This window comes from Aulonocara sp. 'chitande type north' Nkhata Bay, linkage group LG1 (assembly GCF_057382095.1).
Source record: "Aulonocara sp. 'chitande type north' Nkhata Bay isolate Kocher_YH1m ecotype deep benthic linkage group LG1, A_spYH_male_GT1.1, whole genome shotgun sequence".
NCBI lineage: Eukaryota > Metazoa > Chordata > Actinopteri > Cichliformes > Cichlidae > Aulonocara > Aulonocara sp. 'chitande type north' Nkhata Bay.
Window position 1 is genome coordinate 28,721,264 of NC_141344.1, and position 19,551 is coordinate 28,740,814.

The 19,551-nt window shown below is 40.9% G+C and overlaps 1 pseudogene; it reads left to right on the forward strand.

Moving 5' to 3' along the window:
• LOC147339283 (uncharacterized) overlaps positions 1-2,144 on the forward strand; it is a 71,209-nt pseudogene extending 69,065 nt beyond the window's left edge.
• The last annotated feature ends 17,407 nt before the right edge of the window (positions 2,145-19,551 follow it).

The following is a 19,551-nucleotide window of genomic DNA, read 5'->3' on the forward strand; positions in this document are numbered from 1 at the left end:
AGTCATAGCTTCCTTAATGTACAAACGGACCAGTCTAATCGAACCTGAAGATCAATAATAAATTAAATACTGCTCCAGACACTTCACGCTAAAATGGCTCCCTAGAGGTGATGCCAACAAAGTCTCTTTGTCTCTCCTAAGAAGCTGCCCTTATTGCAAAGAAAGATAAAAGGATAAGCTCTATAATCCTGTTTCCAAAAGCCTTTTTTTTGGTCAAATACAGTTTTGAATCACTTCCATAGGAATTTCTTATGTAAATAATACAAAAGCTGTCTCATTTACCTGTAATTCACTAAAGAATTTGTGATTGCACATTACACAGAATCCAGCACTTTCCAATAGGCAAATGTTTGATGACGTTTATACAAAATCCTGTCTGGCGCACTCTTATTCCTTCACTGTGCTGGCGTTCCAAGGTAAATCCGTGATGCTTCTGGAGTTATTAAACATAATGCAATTCTTTTTTTTTTCTTTATCTCCCCAAAACCAGGAAACATCACCTATTCAAAGGCGGCTCCCCTGAGAAAGACACACAGCTCTGAAAAGTGGTAGACGGTGTTCCATAACAGACAATGAGCGCAAAAGTGTTTTACCATCTCAAGGGAGCGAGTGAGCATGTGCAGTACAGCGAGTACAGATTTCCCCTAAAAGAGAGTAATCAAAAACAATATTGTCATGACATGACATGTAGTTAACTCTTTCATGGGACGAATTCAAATGGAAAAAAACATTCCTTTTGAAATGGAACCATTTATTCAGCACAGGATGCTTCAGTGAGGCATTTTTTATTTTTATTTTTTTGCCATAATTGTGCTCTTCTTCAGATTTCTAGTGGAATTTAATTATCCATGTGAACTCAGCTGGTTCGTGACACTTAACACACACTTAACAAACACACATTTAACTGAAAAGCAGATAATTTTTTTTTTTTATTCCCCTTTTGTTTTAGCTGAACAGAAGCTGCATTTGCACTGAGTGCACTAGGTTGCGTGATTGAAGGATAAAACTGAATGCAAATAGTAGTTCAGTGTTTACATCTTCAGTCACTCAAAATAAATCCCTGACTCACTCTTGTTTGTGCCGACTTTCTCTTCTGACCCTTTTGTGTGTGTGTTTCTGTCTCTTCCCCCCCTTTTTCTGCAGTGCCAGACTGCGTCTTTATTTTGCAGCCTTGTTTTGTGTAACTCGCTGTGACCGTTGGCCTTCTCTTGGGTCATGTCACTTGCTAAAGATGACAGCAGGCATGCTGGGTTAGGTGGACGTAGCACGGTGTCGGGATTGGCATCTGTGAGCGTGGCTGACACAGAGGGCACGGTACACTATTTGCAAAATTTATCGCTGTGTTGTTCTGCTTGTGGTCATGCCAGCAGCTTATTGTTCACGTCGGTCAAGCGGGCCATCTAAGCCCAGTCGAGTGTTTGCCAGTAAAAAAGGATGCCACATCTACATGTGGCTAGAGATAAGACAAATGACAGGGGAGGTCATTAAAACAGGAACAACATCAACTCTCTCACTCGGACTGAATATGAATCATGCAGCCAAGTTGGATATGTGAATGTGCAGACACATATGAATCTCCTGAGAGGAAGCCTCTGCCTGTTGCTTGACGCTTTGGCTCTTCATTTTCTGGCAGGAACCATTGAAATGCGGGCCGAGCGGTATGGATAATGGACTGTCCCACAGTGGCACAGTGCTCTGCAGACTCTCTGCCGTTCCCTCAGACAGACGCTCCAGCAGTAGTCTGCACTACACATCCCTTCTTTTCAGCCCCAGGGAGGTGCTGGCAAGTGGCCAACCATCACTGAGCGTGCGAGTGACTGGCTATGTGCTTGTGTGTTTGTGCGTGTGAATTTTGTGTGGGAGTGTAGGAAGCACTTGCTCGCCGAGAGCTATGCTTATTAATGCCCTACAGACTAAGTGCTCTCTTTTGCGCTCTCCTCCACTCCTCCCCTCCTCTGCCAATCTCTCTTGCCCTCTCAGTGGCCATTGCTAAGAGAGATGGAGATGGGGGAGGTGGTGCTGCGGGACAGGGCGGGGTGCTGGAGGGAAGTGCACGAACAAAGCGGAATATAAGAGGAAGTACACTAGTGGGCTTCGACAACGCCGAGCCCTCCCGCCGTCTCCCAGCTGCCTTCTCTGTTTGATGCTAGGAACGATCGATATACCCAACTCAAAGCTGCGCCTCAAATTGTCTCATTCTAACCACATACATAACTCCCCAACTTTCACCATATTCGGCAATGAAAGCACACGACGCCACTGACAAGCACACCTGATTACTCGTATTCAGATGCTCATTTCACATGCATGGAAACATGAACGACTCATAAACCTTCACACACTCTCCAAGTGCTTTCTTTTTTTTGCATCGGCGGGACTTACATGAAGATCCCTGCAGCTTTCACCCTCAGCTGAAACCCTGCTGCATGCACTCTCGCACACTTAAGTGCCTCCATAACCTTGTAACAAATACAGAGAGCCACAGAATTTCTGTGGCTGCCTTTGTGCTTGGGCCCTAATGTTATTCTAATAGTTCAGCTTACACCAGCAAGATGGTCATAACTCTATACGAGTCTGTTCTTCGGGTGTGTGTTAAGGTGGCTGTGTGATGAGACACCTGGGACGAGGCATAAAGAGGCCCATAGCTCCTGTCTGAGTGAGGCAGAGCAAAGAGACCAGAGCTAGTTTACGCATATTTAAGGGGACCATAAAGCCAGCCGGGCCTCCTCCTCCATCTACTTGAAATATGATCTATGCTGAGTATTGTTGCTGTTGTTTTTCCCAACTAGACTTCCATCCTCTCGTGACTCTTCCCTTCCACCACATCCATTCGCAACTATCTCTCCTTTTTACCAGCTTCCTGTCTCTCTGTAAGCACTTCTTCCCTTCCATTGGGTATGGATGGCGGCATGCCACTCTGCCCTTTGAGCAACCTTGTCTGATTAAGGAAAAGAGGTTTTTGTGGCCATGGCATCTGGCAGGGTCAGTCCAAATATGAGAAACAATGCCGTATACATTCTCCAGAACAGAGCAAACAGAGAGAGACGCTCCTAGTGGACCTTACTGAAAGAAGCACATGAATGCAAACAGACCCCGGCACTGCAGAGTGGACCCCCTGAATGAGGGGTCCTGTTTGATTTAATCCCAGCACTGCGCTCTGAACCTCACGCACACACAGATTTCACAGGCGTTACTCAGGGCCGCTATTTGCACTGAGGCTATAGCGCAACGCAGAGAGGTAACCCACTGAGGATGCCAAAGGTTTGGATTTTCCCATGATAGCAACCACTCTCACTGGATAGAGGGTGAGTAACCAGGAAGGAATCTGTCCCTTTTCAATGGCCACTGAAAGGGGAGCTGTGAAATTGTCCGAAATTTCTCTGTGTGTAAACAGAGGACCGAGGGAGGGGGAACCCAGGGACCCCGCCTGGGCCAGACCGCTTGTTTCTCTGAACTCTTTCTCTACCTCTCTCTCTCTCTCTCTCTCTCTCTGTATGTCTTTGCCCCTCCTTCCTTTTTTTCCACTGCACACCCCTGTCTCAAATTAATTTTCAGTCTCTCGGTCCCCCATCCCCACTGTGAACAAGCCTCAAACTGTGAGGACATGGGAGCATTTCTGCACGCTGTTCTCACATGGTAATAATTAGTTTTGAGCATTTCTCATTGACAGACAGATGCCAAATACTAAAATAACAAGCAGACTGCAGGCACTGGTTGTCTCCTAAATAAGACTACTGCCCTACGATCGGTGAACAGAAGTGTAAATGTATTACATCCATTCTTGGATCAAACCTTACCTAGCGCGAGGGTACAGACGCATGAATCATCCTCTGTTTTGACTGAATATGACCACACACAGGAATTTGCGTGAACTTTTTTTTTTTTTGGCTGGTTGCTAGGTGATGGCTTCAGCTCTTGTGAGAACGCTGTGTGAATGAGGCGGGGGTAACTAATGTCCTCACCCAATGACCACACTCTCAACAGACTGCTCTTGTCCAGTTAAAAAAAACATTATGCTACTTCCTCAATGTAATCAAACACACCGCAATAGGCAGGCTGAAAAGCTCTAATACTCAGCATGTGTCTGATGTTTTCCAATGTGAAAAAAAAAACTAACAATGCAATGGCCCTCAGGGAAAATCACACTAACGTCAGTAAATATTGTTTTGATTTAATTCATTTCATTTAGGATGTTTTTTTAGTTGATTTATTTTTTAAAAATTAAGGAAAATTGCTAACGGTGGCGTGGTGCCGTGGTGCCGTGCAATCCAGCGAAGTTTGGTATTGATCGGACACCAAGTAAATATGGAGCCAGTGTTGCTGATACCAATGCCGATACTTTTGACTTCAATGGGAAGCTTTGTGTGTCGTGATTTATGAGACGAAGTTGACAGCTAGATGAATTCTGACAGAATTTAATGATCACTAAATCACTGTGATTTTTACTTTCTACAATAACTAGTTAACACTACATATCACACTTTTCAGTATTTCATGCATTTTGAAACTGTTTTTGTTTTTTGGAGACCTGAAATGTAAACGTGCCCGTGTCTAAAGCACTTTGGATCAACTTATATTTTTTAAATGTGCTACAGGCTATAAATAATATACACCTGACATTCAGCGCAACAAGTTCAGGCATTTTTCACAGTCCATTTTTAAGGTATATTTTTTTCTTAAAAATAAAATTAACACTATATACTGAACTTAGGGGCTACAAACAAAGTATTTGTCCTATCGTGCTAGTATAGATCCAATACCAATAGCAGCATTAGCATCGATGCCCCCACTTTTAGTGCAGGGACCATCACAGACATTTTTAAGTGAACTAATGTTCATTTATGAATTTATTAATCCAGCACATACGCAGGCAGAAAAACAGACCAACGCACACTTTCCTGAGTACTCACGAGTCTATATATGCTACACTGGTGATCTTCTGCCTGTGTGATCTCTACTGGGGTTATATTATTTGTCATTGTGTATATAAGGCTGCACCTGGTTCACCACAGGTGCCAGTGTAGTGCAGTTTGGCAGAAGGTGCTTATAGGGGCACAGGTGTAGCACAGCGTCTAATCATTCTTTGGTTGACGGGGACGATCACACGGTTTTTAGTGCTCACTCGGGACGCCTGCATGCTGGCACGCTCACAGCTTCAGGACAGCCACACCAGTCATCATGTCATTGCGCAGGTTTTATTTCCAAGCCCCTCCCCCCCAAAAAGCCTGTTTGCTGTATCCATTAATTGCTGGTTTGTGGGAACATCAACCAACAGTGATGACACTGATTCACTGAAGCGCATCAAAAACGTTTCCCGCACACCCAGCTGAGTGACTAACTCTGGGTTTGTCGCTACATGATCAGATCCATTAATAATATGGTTTCACTAGAAAACAGTGCCTTTCTTTTTACACGGCTGGTCCTACACCGCTCAAAATTGTGCAAAGCTTCCTGGATTTTGTTGTTTTTTTGGTTTGTGTTTGTCTGTTTCTGGTCACTTTTTACGCTTTTTAATGCGCCGTTAATGCTGCATTTCCGGGAAACAGATAAATCCTAAACTGATAGTGAGTGTATTTCACATTTGGGAAAATAAGCTGAATTTTCAATCATTTTAAGTGGAAAATGAGATTTTACGAGATGCTCACATTTTCAAGACAGCCAACCAAAGAAAGAAGCAGAGAAACAGTGATGAGCATTAATATTCTTTTTTTTTGGACAGAATGTCGCCTGCTGACCGAGTTTCGCATATTTGACATAGTATTGTGCTGCCAAAATTTCTTTCCTTAGTGACAAGGTCTGGTTGCTCATGCACACAAACCCACACATAACATGCAAAGAAGTAAGAACAACCCCTGTAAGAGGGATAAAAATACTTCCCATGATTGTGGTATATATCTGCTCCAGACCAACACTGTGACAGCTTCCTCATCTATATTCCTCACAGACTTTATGTTTCACTCATTTGCATTAAAACATACATTTGTGTCAGATGAATAACACTACAATCAATCTCTCTGCCAATGACACACACATCCATTGCTTCTTTAAACTCAGCTATTTACTATCAGACAAAGGGCTTGCTAAATAACCACTAAGCCTCATAATTTGGAGAATAGCACAGCACCTCTTTGCTCTTTTTACTCTCTTTAAATGCATTTAATTCCTTTTAACAGAATAAATATGACAGGGAATAGTAGAAATAACTCAAGAATTAGAGCTGTGCTCCAAAGCTAAATCATATTTTAGTGCACTTACAATTCCTCTAAAAGCTTGGGCGATATGGCCGCACAGCAAGAGTGATGGCTTGTGGGACTTTGGGGTAGAAAGAACAGCTTGAGACTGCTTGTTGCAAACCTTTAAACCAACCTGAAACGCCAGATGCTCACACTAAAATGCTTCTTTAAGGTGCCTCCTCCATCTCTTTTTTTTTCCTTGCTCAGAAGGCTGAGAAATCCATATTATTGTGTTAAATGTAGCTTCAAAAAGCGAAGGCAACACATTAATTTTAGATTCTGGACACTGAAAGGACCACATTTCCAAGTGAATTCAAAGTCTGCTCATTTATCTGTTTCGGGACAAAAAAAGACTGAAACCATTTGTAAAATTCCTATTTCACTTTGTCTGCGATCCAGTCCATTTGTTTGTTTTGTCAGCGACAAATTGTCTGGGCTTTGTGCCAGTAATCTTTAATTCTAATGGCTTAACTTGGCTGAAAGTGCAGTATGCAAATTAAAAGATATGCTTCAATCTGTTAAATTCTCAAATTTTGAAGACAGCAGCTGAGATGGTATAACAATTCAGCTTACAGACAAAAAAAACTAGATTGGGTAATGGTGTCTCTTGGATGAAGCCAACTGCATAACCTTATTCAGTATTTTGGTTGTCTGATTAATATCAATCATATTGTGTGATTTCACCTTTTTCCTTTTAAAGCACAGCCAAAACATCTAAAAACCAGTGAGATCCACATTCCTACAGGAGTGCCATGGAGCTCATTTATACATGTTTGCCATTTGTCACTCCATTTGAAAAGAAAAATGAAATGAAAGAGGAGGTCCTTTAAATATTGAACATTTCATGAATATTAATACCAGAATTGTGTTTGTCCTTCGTATTATAAGGATACAGCATTTGGAATGACGTCAACCCGAGGCACCTGTTTATTTTCTTAACTGGGTTAAGTGTCATTTTTTTTAAAATATTAACAGGGTTTGTCGGCATCATTTAAACGCCTGACTCGGTTATTTAATGCTCTGATCATTATACATTTCTTCACTGAGACTGAGGACTAGTGTGGTGGCCACATCACTTTGACTTTAATCCAGACTCCTCCTCTAACTTCCGATATGCTTATTTTCCGTGCTCTTATCTGAAGACTTGTTCTCTATAACAACATTTTTTAAAAGGCAGGCATTAAGAGGCTTAGCAGTGGATGTGCTTTAGCAGCCAAAAGGTCACTTTTGCAAATTGGGTTCATTAATCTTCCAGTGTATGGCAGCTCCATTGGGACACTCTTCATACACAGACACAGATTAAAATGGGGAAAGCATTCGTAGATTAGCCCAGAAAAAAAAGAAACTCTTGGAATGATAAAGACTCTTGTGACGAAGTTGAGCCTTGGCTCTGTAAAGTCAGATTGCCAGTTTCGCTCAGATCAGAGTGAGAGAGAGAGCCGATGGGAGGGATATATGGAGTCTGGAGTAGAGTTTGACTGAGCTGTGATTATACCATCACAGATGATTATAGTTAGGCATTCCACTGACCCAGTGCATGACAGAATCTCTCACTTTTCTCTCACTCTCAGTCTCTCTTTCTCGTTTTCTCTCCGGGTCTCTGGGTGGGTGCCAGCTCTCCTACAGATGTAAAACACCTGCACAAGCAAAACGAGCCCCGAACACTGTAAGGTATCCAGTGTTCTGCAGAGACCCATTGATTTGGCTGAAATACGAAACAAAAGAATCACTACAACAGCAACAACAAAAACGATAATAGTGGACGGCAGTGTTTCCCAACCTCACCTCATTCAGATAAACCGAACTTTGCCTTCATTGTACAGGATACAGGAAGCCTATTTTTTTACACACACATAAAAACACACGTATCTATATCCACATACAAACTCCGGCCAAAAAAACCACCAAAAAAAACTTAAGCATGCATCAAAAAGAACCAAAAACCTGTATGTGTCCCTTAATCAGCATTTCTAAGAAGTCATAACCATTTTCTGGTTAAAGAACTATGGTCTTCAATGGATCTAGGATGTGACACAGACACACTGTTTTCACCCACACTGACGTGCAAATGATGTTCATCGCACCAGTCCACAAACCTGCTTACTTCAGCTGAATAGTTGCTAATGCTGCAGTTGCTTGTGAGTGAAGTGAGAATAAGTGCTATCGGAGCATTTCACTACTGATTAGTTTGAGAGTCGGTACGATCATTTCTACACAAACCAACAGCGAGCAACAGGATCCCTTTAGAAACCAAATCTGACTAATGCACTTTTTTGCTAATTGTGTCTCACTTTTAATGTCACTACAGCTTTAAGGTGTTGCAATTAAAATGATGAGAGGTGTGCTCTACTCAGTTAACATGGTACTAGAAAACACAGGCTCATATTTATAAGAGCAATAAAAAAGTAGGCTTAGAGTAATTCTACTAATACTATTTTAGACTATGGACTAAGTCAGTGGCCAGCATTGTTATTGCACCAAAGAAGAAGATGGTGCTCACTGATCTCGTAAGCCTCACCCAGCTCCATTAAATCTTTACTATATAATAAAAGTGAAGCATATTATCATAATATTGTAATGATCATACTTTTAACATAGTAGCTCAGAGTCTTTGGTTCTTCTGGCATGCTAATTGCTGTCTTGAATCCAACGCTGTCTAGGAAAAGGCAACAAATGACTTTGTAAATGAGATCTAGATCTACTAATAAACTTAATCAAAATTTCATTTATCCATTTAGTTTTGACAAACCATCCTCATAGTCCAGATGGCATTGTGTGTTTTCAGTCTCTGTTCTGCCATCATGATGCTTATTAATAATTCATGTCTCATAAATGACTTATCAGCTCCTTCTCCATCTCTCGGTTGCTTTTCTCTATGTTATGGCTCCATGCACGCTATGGATGTTCTGCACTTCATGAAGCCAATGAAAATGCGCAACCTGTTCCACAGCTATTCCAACTTGCTAATGAATGGTTTGTTTTGATGCTCGTGGTAGTGCTTGTGTTGGAGTGGCTGTGTGTCACGACACCTGGATTTTATGCAAAACCACATTTAAGAAGGTAGCCAAATGCGTTTTCTCTGCAAATAATAAAATGTGGGATTCTGGCATGATAAACTAGTCATCACTCACATAATGAAAATCATTCCCACCTAAACATTGTCATTAAGGAGAACTTTAAAGGGTCTAATGAAACTAAACTCATAAAGACTTCCTGTAATGATCAGAGAGTGCAGATGGGATTGGATGCTGCTCACACCACTGCCGCATACACACAAACACAGATGCGCACACTCGCGTTCAGAATTCGTATATTATATTCAATCCACTGGGTGTGTAATGATGGCCGTTATTAAAGCGGGTAATTGTCTTACAGCGGTGCCGTGTTATTGGATCCGGGGGCCGTTCTGCAGACACAGTCGGAGGCAACTGGATGTAAAGTCGCTGAGCAGTGAAATAGGGAGCAGGGCTGAGCAGACACACAGAAGATGGTATCAGCATCAAAGGGAGATGCTAGCATTGTGCTGTCTGACCCTTCTGAATGGCACTCAGCCCACCTGTTATCCTATCCCCCCTGGGACTCTCACTAACTGTCCCCTTCCCTCCTGGAACTAGACACTCAGTTTACTAGGAAATCTCATGAAAACCCAGCAGAGTGAGATTCAACCATCAAAGATATCAGGCACAGATCCATTGTACCATGGAAAAAATTGGGCCATGTGATTGCAGGCTTATTCCATGCAGAGGTTTGTAACAGATCATACCCACATAAGGGCAAAAATAATAATAAAATATAAAAAAAAAAAGTAATTTTTTCCTTGTTATTAAAAAGCAAAGGTTATTATTCACAGTGGAATAAAAATGTTGAGGATATCTCAGGAATAAATCTCAGTGCTTTAATCACTGTTTTTAACTCCTGTCCATTGAAACATTAGGTTGATGCCATTATTTGTAATCCACTCTGTAATAGTTACCCCTGTTTTTCATGCCTGCCTTTACAGTTTTTTTCTGCTATTTTCACACTCTATAACAAAAATTACTCTGAACATTCATTTATTCAAAACAATACCATGTCAGCAAAAAAGAAAAAAAGTGTCATTTCATTCATGAAAGAAAAATACACTGTCATCACAAAAGAACTCGAATAATAATATGTTCATGAGGTGTCCTTAAATGCAGTACGACATTCTCCAAGGGCTCTGTGAAAAATGATTGAATACAATCATTCTGAAACAGCGCAAAAAGGAAGGAGAAGACAAATGAAACCAAAAGCAACATAATAAATAAAACTATTATATTAAATACACTGCAGCAATTTATAAGCAGGGTTTGAAAAAAACATGACATTTAATGTAGCCTAAAAGTTTATATTCTATTAAAAATTCTATATTAAATTCTGTTGCAGTGATTTATCAAAACACGCAAAAATATACATGGAAATGTAATATAGGAGGCAGACCACCTTTATTCTTCAGCGCAGTCTGAACTCTCTTAGTAGTTTTCTAGTAATTTCTTTAAGTAGTCTTTAGGAATTTCTTGAAGGACATTCAAAGCGTTTTTCTATGAAGGTATTTTGTTTTACTGCATTTGCGGTGTGTTTGTGATCACTGTCATGCTGAAAAATAAAACTGCTGTCAACCAGATGCTTTCCAGATTATATTGCACGGTCAATAAAAATCTGACAGTACTCATAATGTTCAGAATTCCAACAACTTTGACAGAATTCTCAACACCAGAGCCTCCAATGTGTGGTGCAGATGGCTGTAGACACTGTTGCATCATATATTGATGACAATTTGGATTTATAACTCTACATAAAGAGAGTAAAGACCTGTTGCCACTGATTTTCAGTCCAGTTCCTGAATACTTTGCTGGAACAACTGAAGGGCTCAATCCATCTCTCAGCTCCCGTGTCAGCTCTGTGTTGGAGCTTTTCTTATTTATTACTTTCAGAAGCTGTTCATCTGCTGTAGATAGTTTTTGACCTAATAACTTTTTACAAATAATTGTGTTGGAACAAAGATACTATTTTATGACTGTCAAACTATGTTAGCTTTGCTATTTTTCATTGATTTAACTAATGAAATTGGAACAAATGATGTTTTTGCGATGGGCTGCGAGTAACAAAGTGCCTACAGAGACAAACAGATTCTTTGCTAATGTGTGTGTCATGTTAGACACAACGCTAGTTATTTCCTTAGGTTAGGGGCCCGTTTATGCTTAAATGAAATGCTTCTCCTAGTAAACAAACAAGGTGTGGATTTATGAGCACACTGATATCTGAGATGTACTGAAGCCATGTTTAATGCAAGATTGCTTATTTCATTGAGTTCATGTTATGGGTCAGTGTAAAAGTAAACTTGGTTAGAAATATGTTCAAGTTTAGCTGTTATTCATGTGATTAACAGTAGAGTCAGCCAGTTCTCACATTAGATTGTTTATATAATGTTACACTGCACCATGAGTGTATTTGAGACGTAATTCTAGGGCTGTACCATATGACCAAAATATAAGACGTTTCTCGTCCCGATAACGATATATACTACAAAATAGTGCTTTTTCTGTGAATCTCGGATAACTAGACTTGTGTGAAGTCTTTTCAGCTGGTGTACCTGAGTCGAGTGTTTTGACCGATGCATGAAACGATATATTTTTAGATGTAAGTTGTAACAGCCGCCATCTTCTTTGCGAGTATTTATTACATGGCGTACTTCGGGGAAATTTTTACTAGTCCTTCTGTTCGGAGTTACCTGGTTCTGCCTCATTTTCACCGTCTATGCTGGAATTCTCTGTGCCCCGATGAAAAAATATTGCCATAAACGGTGTATTTTGCGACACCACGAAACAAATGATAGCGTATTATTTGAAACGATAGATGTTTTCATTTCATCATATCGCACAGCTCTATGTAATTCTATTATATAAAAATATTGTTGTTGTAGCTCCACTTTGTGTGGACACCACAGCGCATTTGTTTAAGGGCACTGCTGTGATGACAAAGATTATGAATTGTAACGTGTTGCTGAGATGTCAGTGGTTGTTTGGAGTTAAAAGAAACAAAACAAAAGGAAATGATTTTGGGGAGGGGGTAGTTCTAATTTAACCATCAAGGACCTTGACACAAATCGGCAGTAACATTTAGAAGCGGCCTTTTATTACCTCTTTGGTTCAACAACAACAAACCCATCCTCCTTCACAGCGCCGCTGAACTCTCATTTAACGCTGGCCCCACAAACAACATTAATCCAGTTCCTGCCCAGCTGTGCACAGTGTGAGGTGAAGCTGGCAAGAGAAGAAGGAGGTGGACCGTCCCAATACCCTGTGGTCTGTACTTTAGCCAGCCAGCTGGTGTCATTGGATCCTTCCTGACTTGGACTGCAGAGGTGATTTCTCAGTAGAGGCCATGGAATTAGCATCTTAAACACAGTTTACTGGAGTCATTTTATCAGCAAGGCACTTTCACATGCAGTCTACGGGTAATTTGTTCTGGGAACTGTTCTCCAAAATCACAAACCAATACATTTGCACAAGGAAATCCTACCTGTAGCTATATCTAACTGCTCTAATCAGGTGCATCATTCAACTTCTAAAGGTAAGAGATAACAAGACATCGGTACAAAGTCTGACCAAGTCACATTTTAACTTTGGGGCAGTAAGCTATTATGGTTGTCTCTGCATGTCCGGTAGACACTTTTGTTGAACCACCGCTTTTCCTGATGTGAAAGCTTCTACATTAAATTAAGTCAATACGAGAAACAACAATGAACAACATTGAAATTTTAGAATCTGTATCCAGCAAAAAGGGTGAGTGCAAAAGAAACACTGTGTGGGTCAGCTGTGTGAGCTCGTGAAGTTAAGTATGAACTGTAAAAACTGCATGCTGTTTTTTTGTTAAAGCACAGTGGCACACTCCTTCTAGTGCTTACATAGCTATTGGAAAAGCCGAGCTATTTCCTCCCTTGCAAGACCAAAGGCAGCCAGGACAGAATAAACAGGCCTTTCAGCCCATCCTGTGGGGAATGTATTCCTTTTACCAACTACCACATAGATTTTAACATAAGAAGGTCAAAGCTGGGATTTTCTTTTGCACAAATAAACAAGAGAAGGTGGTTTATTTATTTATCGCTGTCTTAATATATGCAAAGTCATAATTAAGACAGAGAAGGGAGGGAAAGAAACAGAGGATGAGGGAGGGTGTTAGTGTTAAGGATAGCTATCTGGAGTCAGTAAGGAGGTGGTGTGCATATCTCTATTTAAGGGATATTCGATATTCAATTAAAAAAATAGAGTACGCGCTGTCGGAGTTAATTCGGATTCACATGAATTATCCCCAGTCTACATGCACTGATGGAGCCTATGTGCGCACTATTGAGTTTTCAGGGATCTGTGTGATTTGTCTGCAAAGTGTCTTCCCATCTATTCCATTCACCTCAGTCACATCCTTCACATCAACCCCTCGTCTCTTGTCTCATGAAAGGCAGTCCATTACTGAATATTAGCAGTGGAGTGAGGCAGCGAGATAAGGGAGGCTGCTGATCAAACACACAGACAAATCGCCAGTGACAGAAACACACATTTGTTGCTCAGCGTTTAGCTTTGATCTCTGACTCTGCCAAAAGCCAAAAAGAAGCAAATCTCAGCCTTTGAACTAAGGCTGTTCAGATGAGGTATCTCTCTCTCTCCCTCTTATGGAGATCGGTACACTCCACACATCATTTGCAATCATGCTGCACAACTGATACTGCCTACATATTCAGCAGACCATTGAAGAGATGGTACAGGGAGGAGCAGGATATCCACATCACTGACATAGAACATGACACTGGAGATGTTGATGCTTATTATTTGGGACTTTGGGCGTCTGGTGGGCTGACTGAGGCCCATTACAGTGAAACGATTGTTCAAGGTTTAACAGCAGCATCCTTATAAAACCTTCATACGCCTCTAAATCACTGTCAAGTCGGCAGGAGTATCAACAAGTAGTGACTGGAGCACTGACTTGCGATTATGTTTCAATTTTGTGCACACGGGCAGAGCGCAGACCCACACGTAAAGCTCCGATTAGCCTCGACTGCGAATCTTCCGATCTCTGATCTGCTCTGATATCGCATTTTATTTTGTTTGTATCCTTGCGATCATCAGCAAACACGTGCGCAAACATATTCACACACAGGGGAGAGTGAGATTGTTTTTGCAGCATAGAAATAACAGATAAGTGGCTGCTGTGTGTCTAAGCTGTCAGCCATGGATCATCTCATTTCCTGACCAGGCCGGCCCAGGCCCCCTGTGTGTTATTACAAACAGCCCAGATCATGTGACAGGGGAGGAAGATTACTGGAGAAACTAATTGAGGCTGTTCTGTGTGTTCTCTGATGGAGAACAGTGGGGTAACTGTTTGCCCAGGCGGCCTGATACTCGACCCTCCTACGTCCCCTGCAACCACAAAATGGCTATTACAAACAAAGACCCTGTCAAAGCCAACAGACCTGGCCAGCCTGTAGTGAACAAGATCGCTCCTTTGAAGCTTGGGGATTCCCCTTATCATGAAGAAAATGTATGGGCATGGGACCAGTTGTGCATCCACACACCTGGCTCAGCACACTATTTTACTAAACAGGTAGCATGCTCCTCATTAACCCCATAGAATTACCAGGAAGGACCTTGCTATATGTGTTTTATATGATATACACTGGAGGGTGAAGTCAGCCTTGAATACTCCACTCTTAGCTTCATCCTCTCCCCGATACCTTGGCCCACCTGCATTATTTATGGCACATCTTGCACTGGCCGTTGTGTACAAGACCTGGCCGGGTTGTATCATCGGCCTTGGCACAGTACTCAGTGGTATTGGTACCTACAGTACAACAGAGCTAGAAGAAAAAAAAGAGGCCACTGGCAGCAACCAGCGCCCACTACTTCACACGCAAGAAAAACTGTCAGTTAGCATTTGCTTTGAGCAGACCAGTATGGCTGTCAGGCAGAGCTATTATTGTGATACAGCCCTGGGTCAGGCTGGAGCTCCAGGGTGAAACAAAGTCATCTTGTGTCATCACTTTCAGCTCTGCTTTTCCATAGATCAGCATGCTGTGAGGCTTTAACAAAGATAGAGTCACACATACAGCTATATCTCTTTTGACAGGTGATAGACATGGCAGATGCATTACAAGGAAGGCAATCAAATGATCTTATACGACGGGCGTGCTTAAACTGAATAATGGTGAAAGTGTTATATTATCTAAAAAAAAAATTAAACTGTCAAAGCGGTGAAAACATCAATCAGCGCCAGATACAAAACAGACATTTGTGATTCTGGCCTTTAGCCTTGAGTTGAAGTGACAGGCAACCATATGCGCAATCTGTTGATCACAATCTGTGATTCAGATCAGATCATTGGCCAGATTGCTCGCCCCTAAATGCATACATACAAGAAAACTGTTCCATAATTACTAAGAAGCATGAAAGGAATGCAAGAACAAGTCTCACACAGAAACCCCTGAAACCAATTGCATAAACAGTCACACGCATACCAACACCTATACCTACGCTTTCACTAGAGAAGTTCCAGGCACTGGCTGGTAAAAGAGAAAGTGGAGGGGGAGGGGTTGCAGTATTGTATTTCCACTAAGTATATATTGCCTGCGTTTTATGTGCAGTCGGCCCCAGGCATGCCCCAGTTCTAGCCTAGTGCCAGTGCCAAGGAGAGCCCAGGCGCCAACGATGGCTGTACAGGGCTGATAGCACTTTTACAAGTGGGAATCTGAGAGCCACTGTGCTTTTAAAGCTTGGCTACTTGTGCTGCATCTCAAATGACATCCTCTTGCCACAAATAAAGCAATAATCTTGACCACTTTTGTGTCATGTGTAATGCACTATGTGAAAGTAGAAGTAGAAGTAGAAGTAGAAGAGTAGAAATAATAAACGATGCCCAGGTCAGGAGTGGCATTAATTTCTAGGCAGCTGACCGGTGAATGTTGGCCTCATAGGCAGAGAAAAACACAGTCAAGATGTCAGGTTGCATGGGAATCCTAGCTTTAACTTAATAGCTTGCAATCAGTGGCTGCTTGAATTAAGTGCTTCAGGATGCACTTAGGCTCAAATTGTACTGATAAAAGTTGAACCAAAGTGAAAAGTGAACTGAACTGCAAGTTGTGCAGAGTTTTCTTAACTCTATAACCCACAATAGTAGCATTTTTTTGTGAACGCAGTTTTCTCCTGTGAACCAGAGTTTTTGCATAACTTGGTCTGAAGTTGAAATACCTGCAAGTTTATTCATCTGGTGATTTCTTGGACTATTTAAAAATCATTTGAAAAATTATCCTTGCAACATATGGAAATTATCTAATGACAAATTATCTACTAAGTTGGATCCTGCCTCTACCATGCTGGTATGCCCTGGATCATTTGTCATCCCATCATGCTAGTGCAAGTTAATCATGGTTTTATTTGTCTAAATAAGTATTTTTTCAAAACTCTGCAGACAGATGTTTTTCAGCAAAGTCTAATCTGGCCTCCCTGTTCTTGTCATAAACCTTCTGTATGTATATTCACAAAGTAGTCTCTTGATTGTAGACTTTGACAACCGTCAAGAGTCTTAACCAAAAAAAGGTTTGCAGTTATTGTACTTATTTGTTATTGAACGTTTTATATACTGGCCTCGCTCTATGGCTTTTCGGGCCTTTTTGAGCGTGCCGGTGCATTCCTTCTTTTTAAGAATATGCCAGATAATTTGATTTAGTTTGGTTTGTAAGTCTAATGATGTTCTTCTTCAATAGCATCAGAATCTCTTTGGCGCTGACAAAGTTGACAGTGCCAAAATACAGGTTCAACACTTGTATTCTACTTCAGATATTTTAAGTTCTTTTTTTTTCCAGGCAAAATGAAGCAGTGGGCCTCACCTCGCTTGTCAGTCAAGTCTGATTACAAATGAGCTTCTGAAAATACTTATAAAAATGGCTGTAATTCCCAAATATTGAATTCAGGACTCTTGTTAAACTCCTTCAATCACATAAAGTGGTTGCCTCTGTAGGGTTGCACAGAGGCAAAATTACAATAAAAAAGTGTCATTTTCTAGGCTAAAAAAGGATCAGCACTGGTTGTCTAGCTCAAACCACAGTTGTTTTAATATTTTTTCAACAGATAGAATTTTATTAAAAACTTGAAAGCAGAAGCAATTAGGTAATGTAAGAAGACAAAATTGTACTCATGATGCAAACCCTGAACCTAACCTATAAAGGGTTGAATGAGATGTGATTAAGAATCCTTACCTTAAATTTGGCAATTTCTCGTTTGAGATTATGTTGTCAGTCAGCTCCAGACAACGTCCAACATCGAACGTTCAGCAGAAATCAGAGGCTTTGTTTGTTCACATTCAAACTTTTTGCAAAACACGGAGAACTCGGCAGATTCTCCAACTTGCAACTGCACACACTTCCTGAAAAAAACACAGTGAACAATGCTATTTTGACACACAGCACGTTGAAAAAGATCTTCTCCTGAGGGATCAACAAACAGGAACAGTGACAATGGTCCTGAAGTGCATAAGAATATGACCTCAAATGTGTTGCTGAACAACTATAAAGGAGTAATGAGATTTTACAGTTAAATCAGTTATATTTATAATTAAGAAACTGTTCTAAAATCATCAGTGTCTGCCTATGCCTATATATTCAGGACTCTCTCTGGTTAATTATAGCCTAATTAAAGATCAGTCCATTTACCATGCCATACTATTAATGCACTGTAGACCTCTGGATATTTATACCTGGGTGGGGTTTTTTTGGTATATACAATAAAACAGGTATAAATATACAGCAGATGTTCGGGTTAAACAAACAAGCCAGCCTTAAGCGTTGATAATTTTAGTATGATAATAACTTGCGTACACATATTACATTTGGTTTTGTGTGATACACACCTGCTTCAGCTAAAAGTCCATATTTAGTCAGAGATATTCAGAATTACATCAGAGCTACGACTTAGCTGTGACACTGAAATGAGATCTAGTGCTCAGTGAGCAGCTAATATTCTTTGCTCACGTTGACTCTCCAGCACCCAGAGCTGATGATGATTATCCAAGTTGAAAGATCCAGATTCAGTGAACCGAGTAACTGTATCTGAAACATAAAGCCATGCCCATAACCGATGACTAATAAACCACAGTTTGTCTACAACACTAAAACAAATTATAATGGCTGAACTCTCCTACATTCGCACACTACAATACTTCTTCACACACAGAAGTTACTTGCAGACACTTATTACCATTTCAACTTAACATTCAGTTGTTGCACTTGATGACATCAAGTCATAGAGGCCACTGTCATACCTAAACTTTAGGATTTGCTGCTGTATTTTTGTAGAGTTGTTCTTTCTTACCATGTTGCATGCAGCAGGAATAAAATTGGATTCAAACATTTTTGCACTACTGGAAACACTCCAGTGTGTTTTAAGGGAGAGAGATACCTGGATCCCGAGGCAGGACAAATGATGCCCACTTCCTGGTGGTGAATGCAGTATTACCCGTGCTATTTTCAAATTGGCACAAACCAATATTGCACAGATGTTGCAGGAGCTGGCCTGTTAAAGACCAGCTACTGTCCCACGCAACAGCATCAGACATTTGCAAATTCACTATTGCCAGGTAATGTCTAAAACATTTCAGGGCTCCAGTGCATTTCTGAAAATGCCTCGAGTAATAGTCCTCCCTTCTCAACCTAAGTCTCCCAACCTTAATACAAATCTTAAATATCCTGACTATGAGTCACTAGCTCAAAAAGTACTGTAAGGACATCTTTTATGTGCTTAATAAGAACAGAAATGTTAAGATCATGTGCCTAGTTTGCTGCAAAGACTTAGTCTTGGTCTATAATGTGGGGAGAATAATGGGCAATTTGGTGCTTAAGGGCAATTATCTGTTTGGTGTAACTTTTTACAAGAAACATACAAACACCAAGCCTTTGTGTCACCCACTATTAAAGCAGGCCTGGATCTTGCCTGCCATGCTACATATTTCCATTTGTTTGTGTGATACATACCACCTGATAGCCTATTAGTAGCAAATGATAGTTTAGAGGTGCTAGCTAGTAAGTGGCAGGTATCTCTGAGATTATCTTTTAAACAATCCCTGACATAATCACACCTTATAAACAACTTTGCTATGTGGAAACTTAAAACCCTTATTTGTTGCAGCCCATATGGACCAGCTATAAGATTTCTACATGCTGAAGAAGAGCGGTAACAGCAGGAGTCAACATCTGCACATTTACTCTCTTGAAGAGCAGCACAGCCAGCACACACACAGAGACTGACTCCAAAAAATG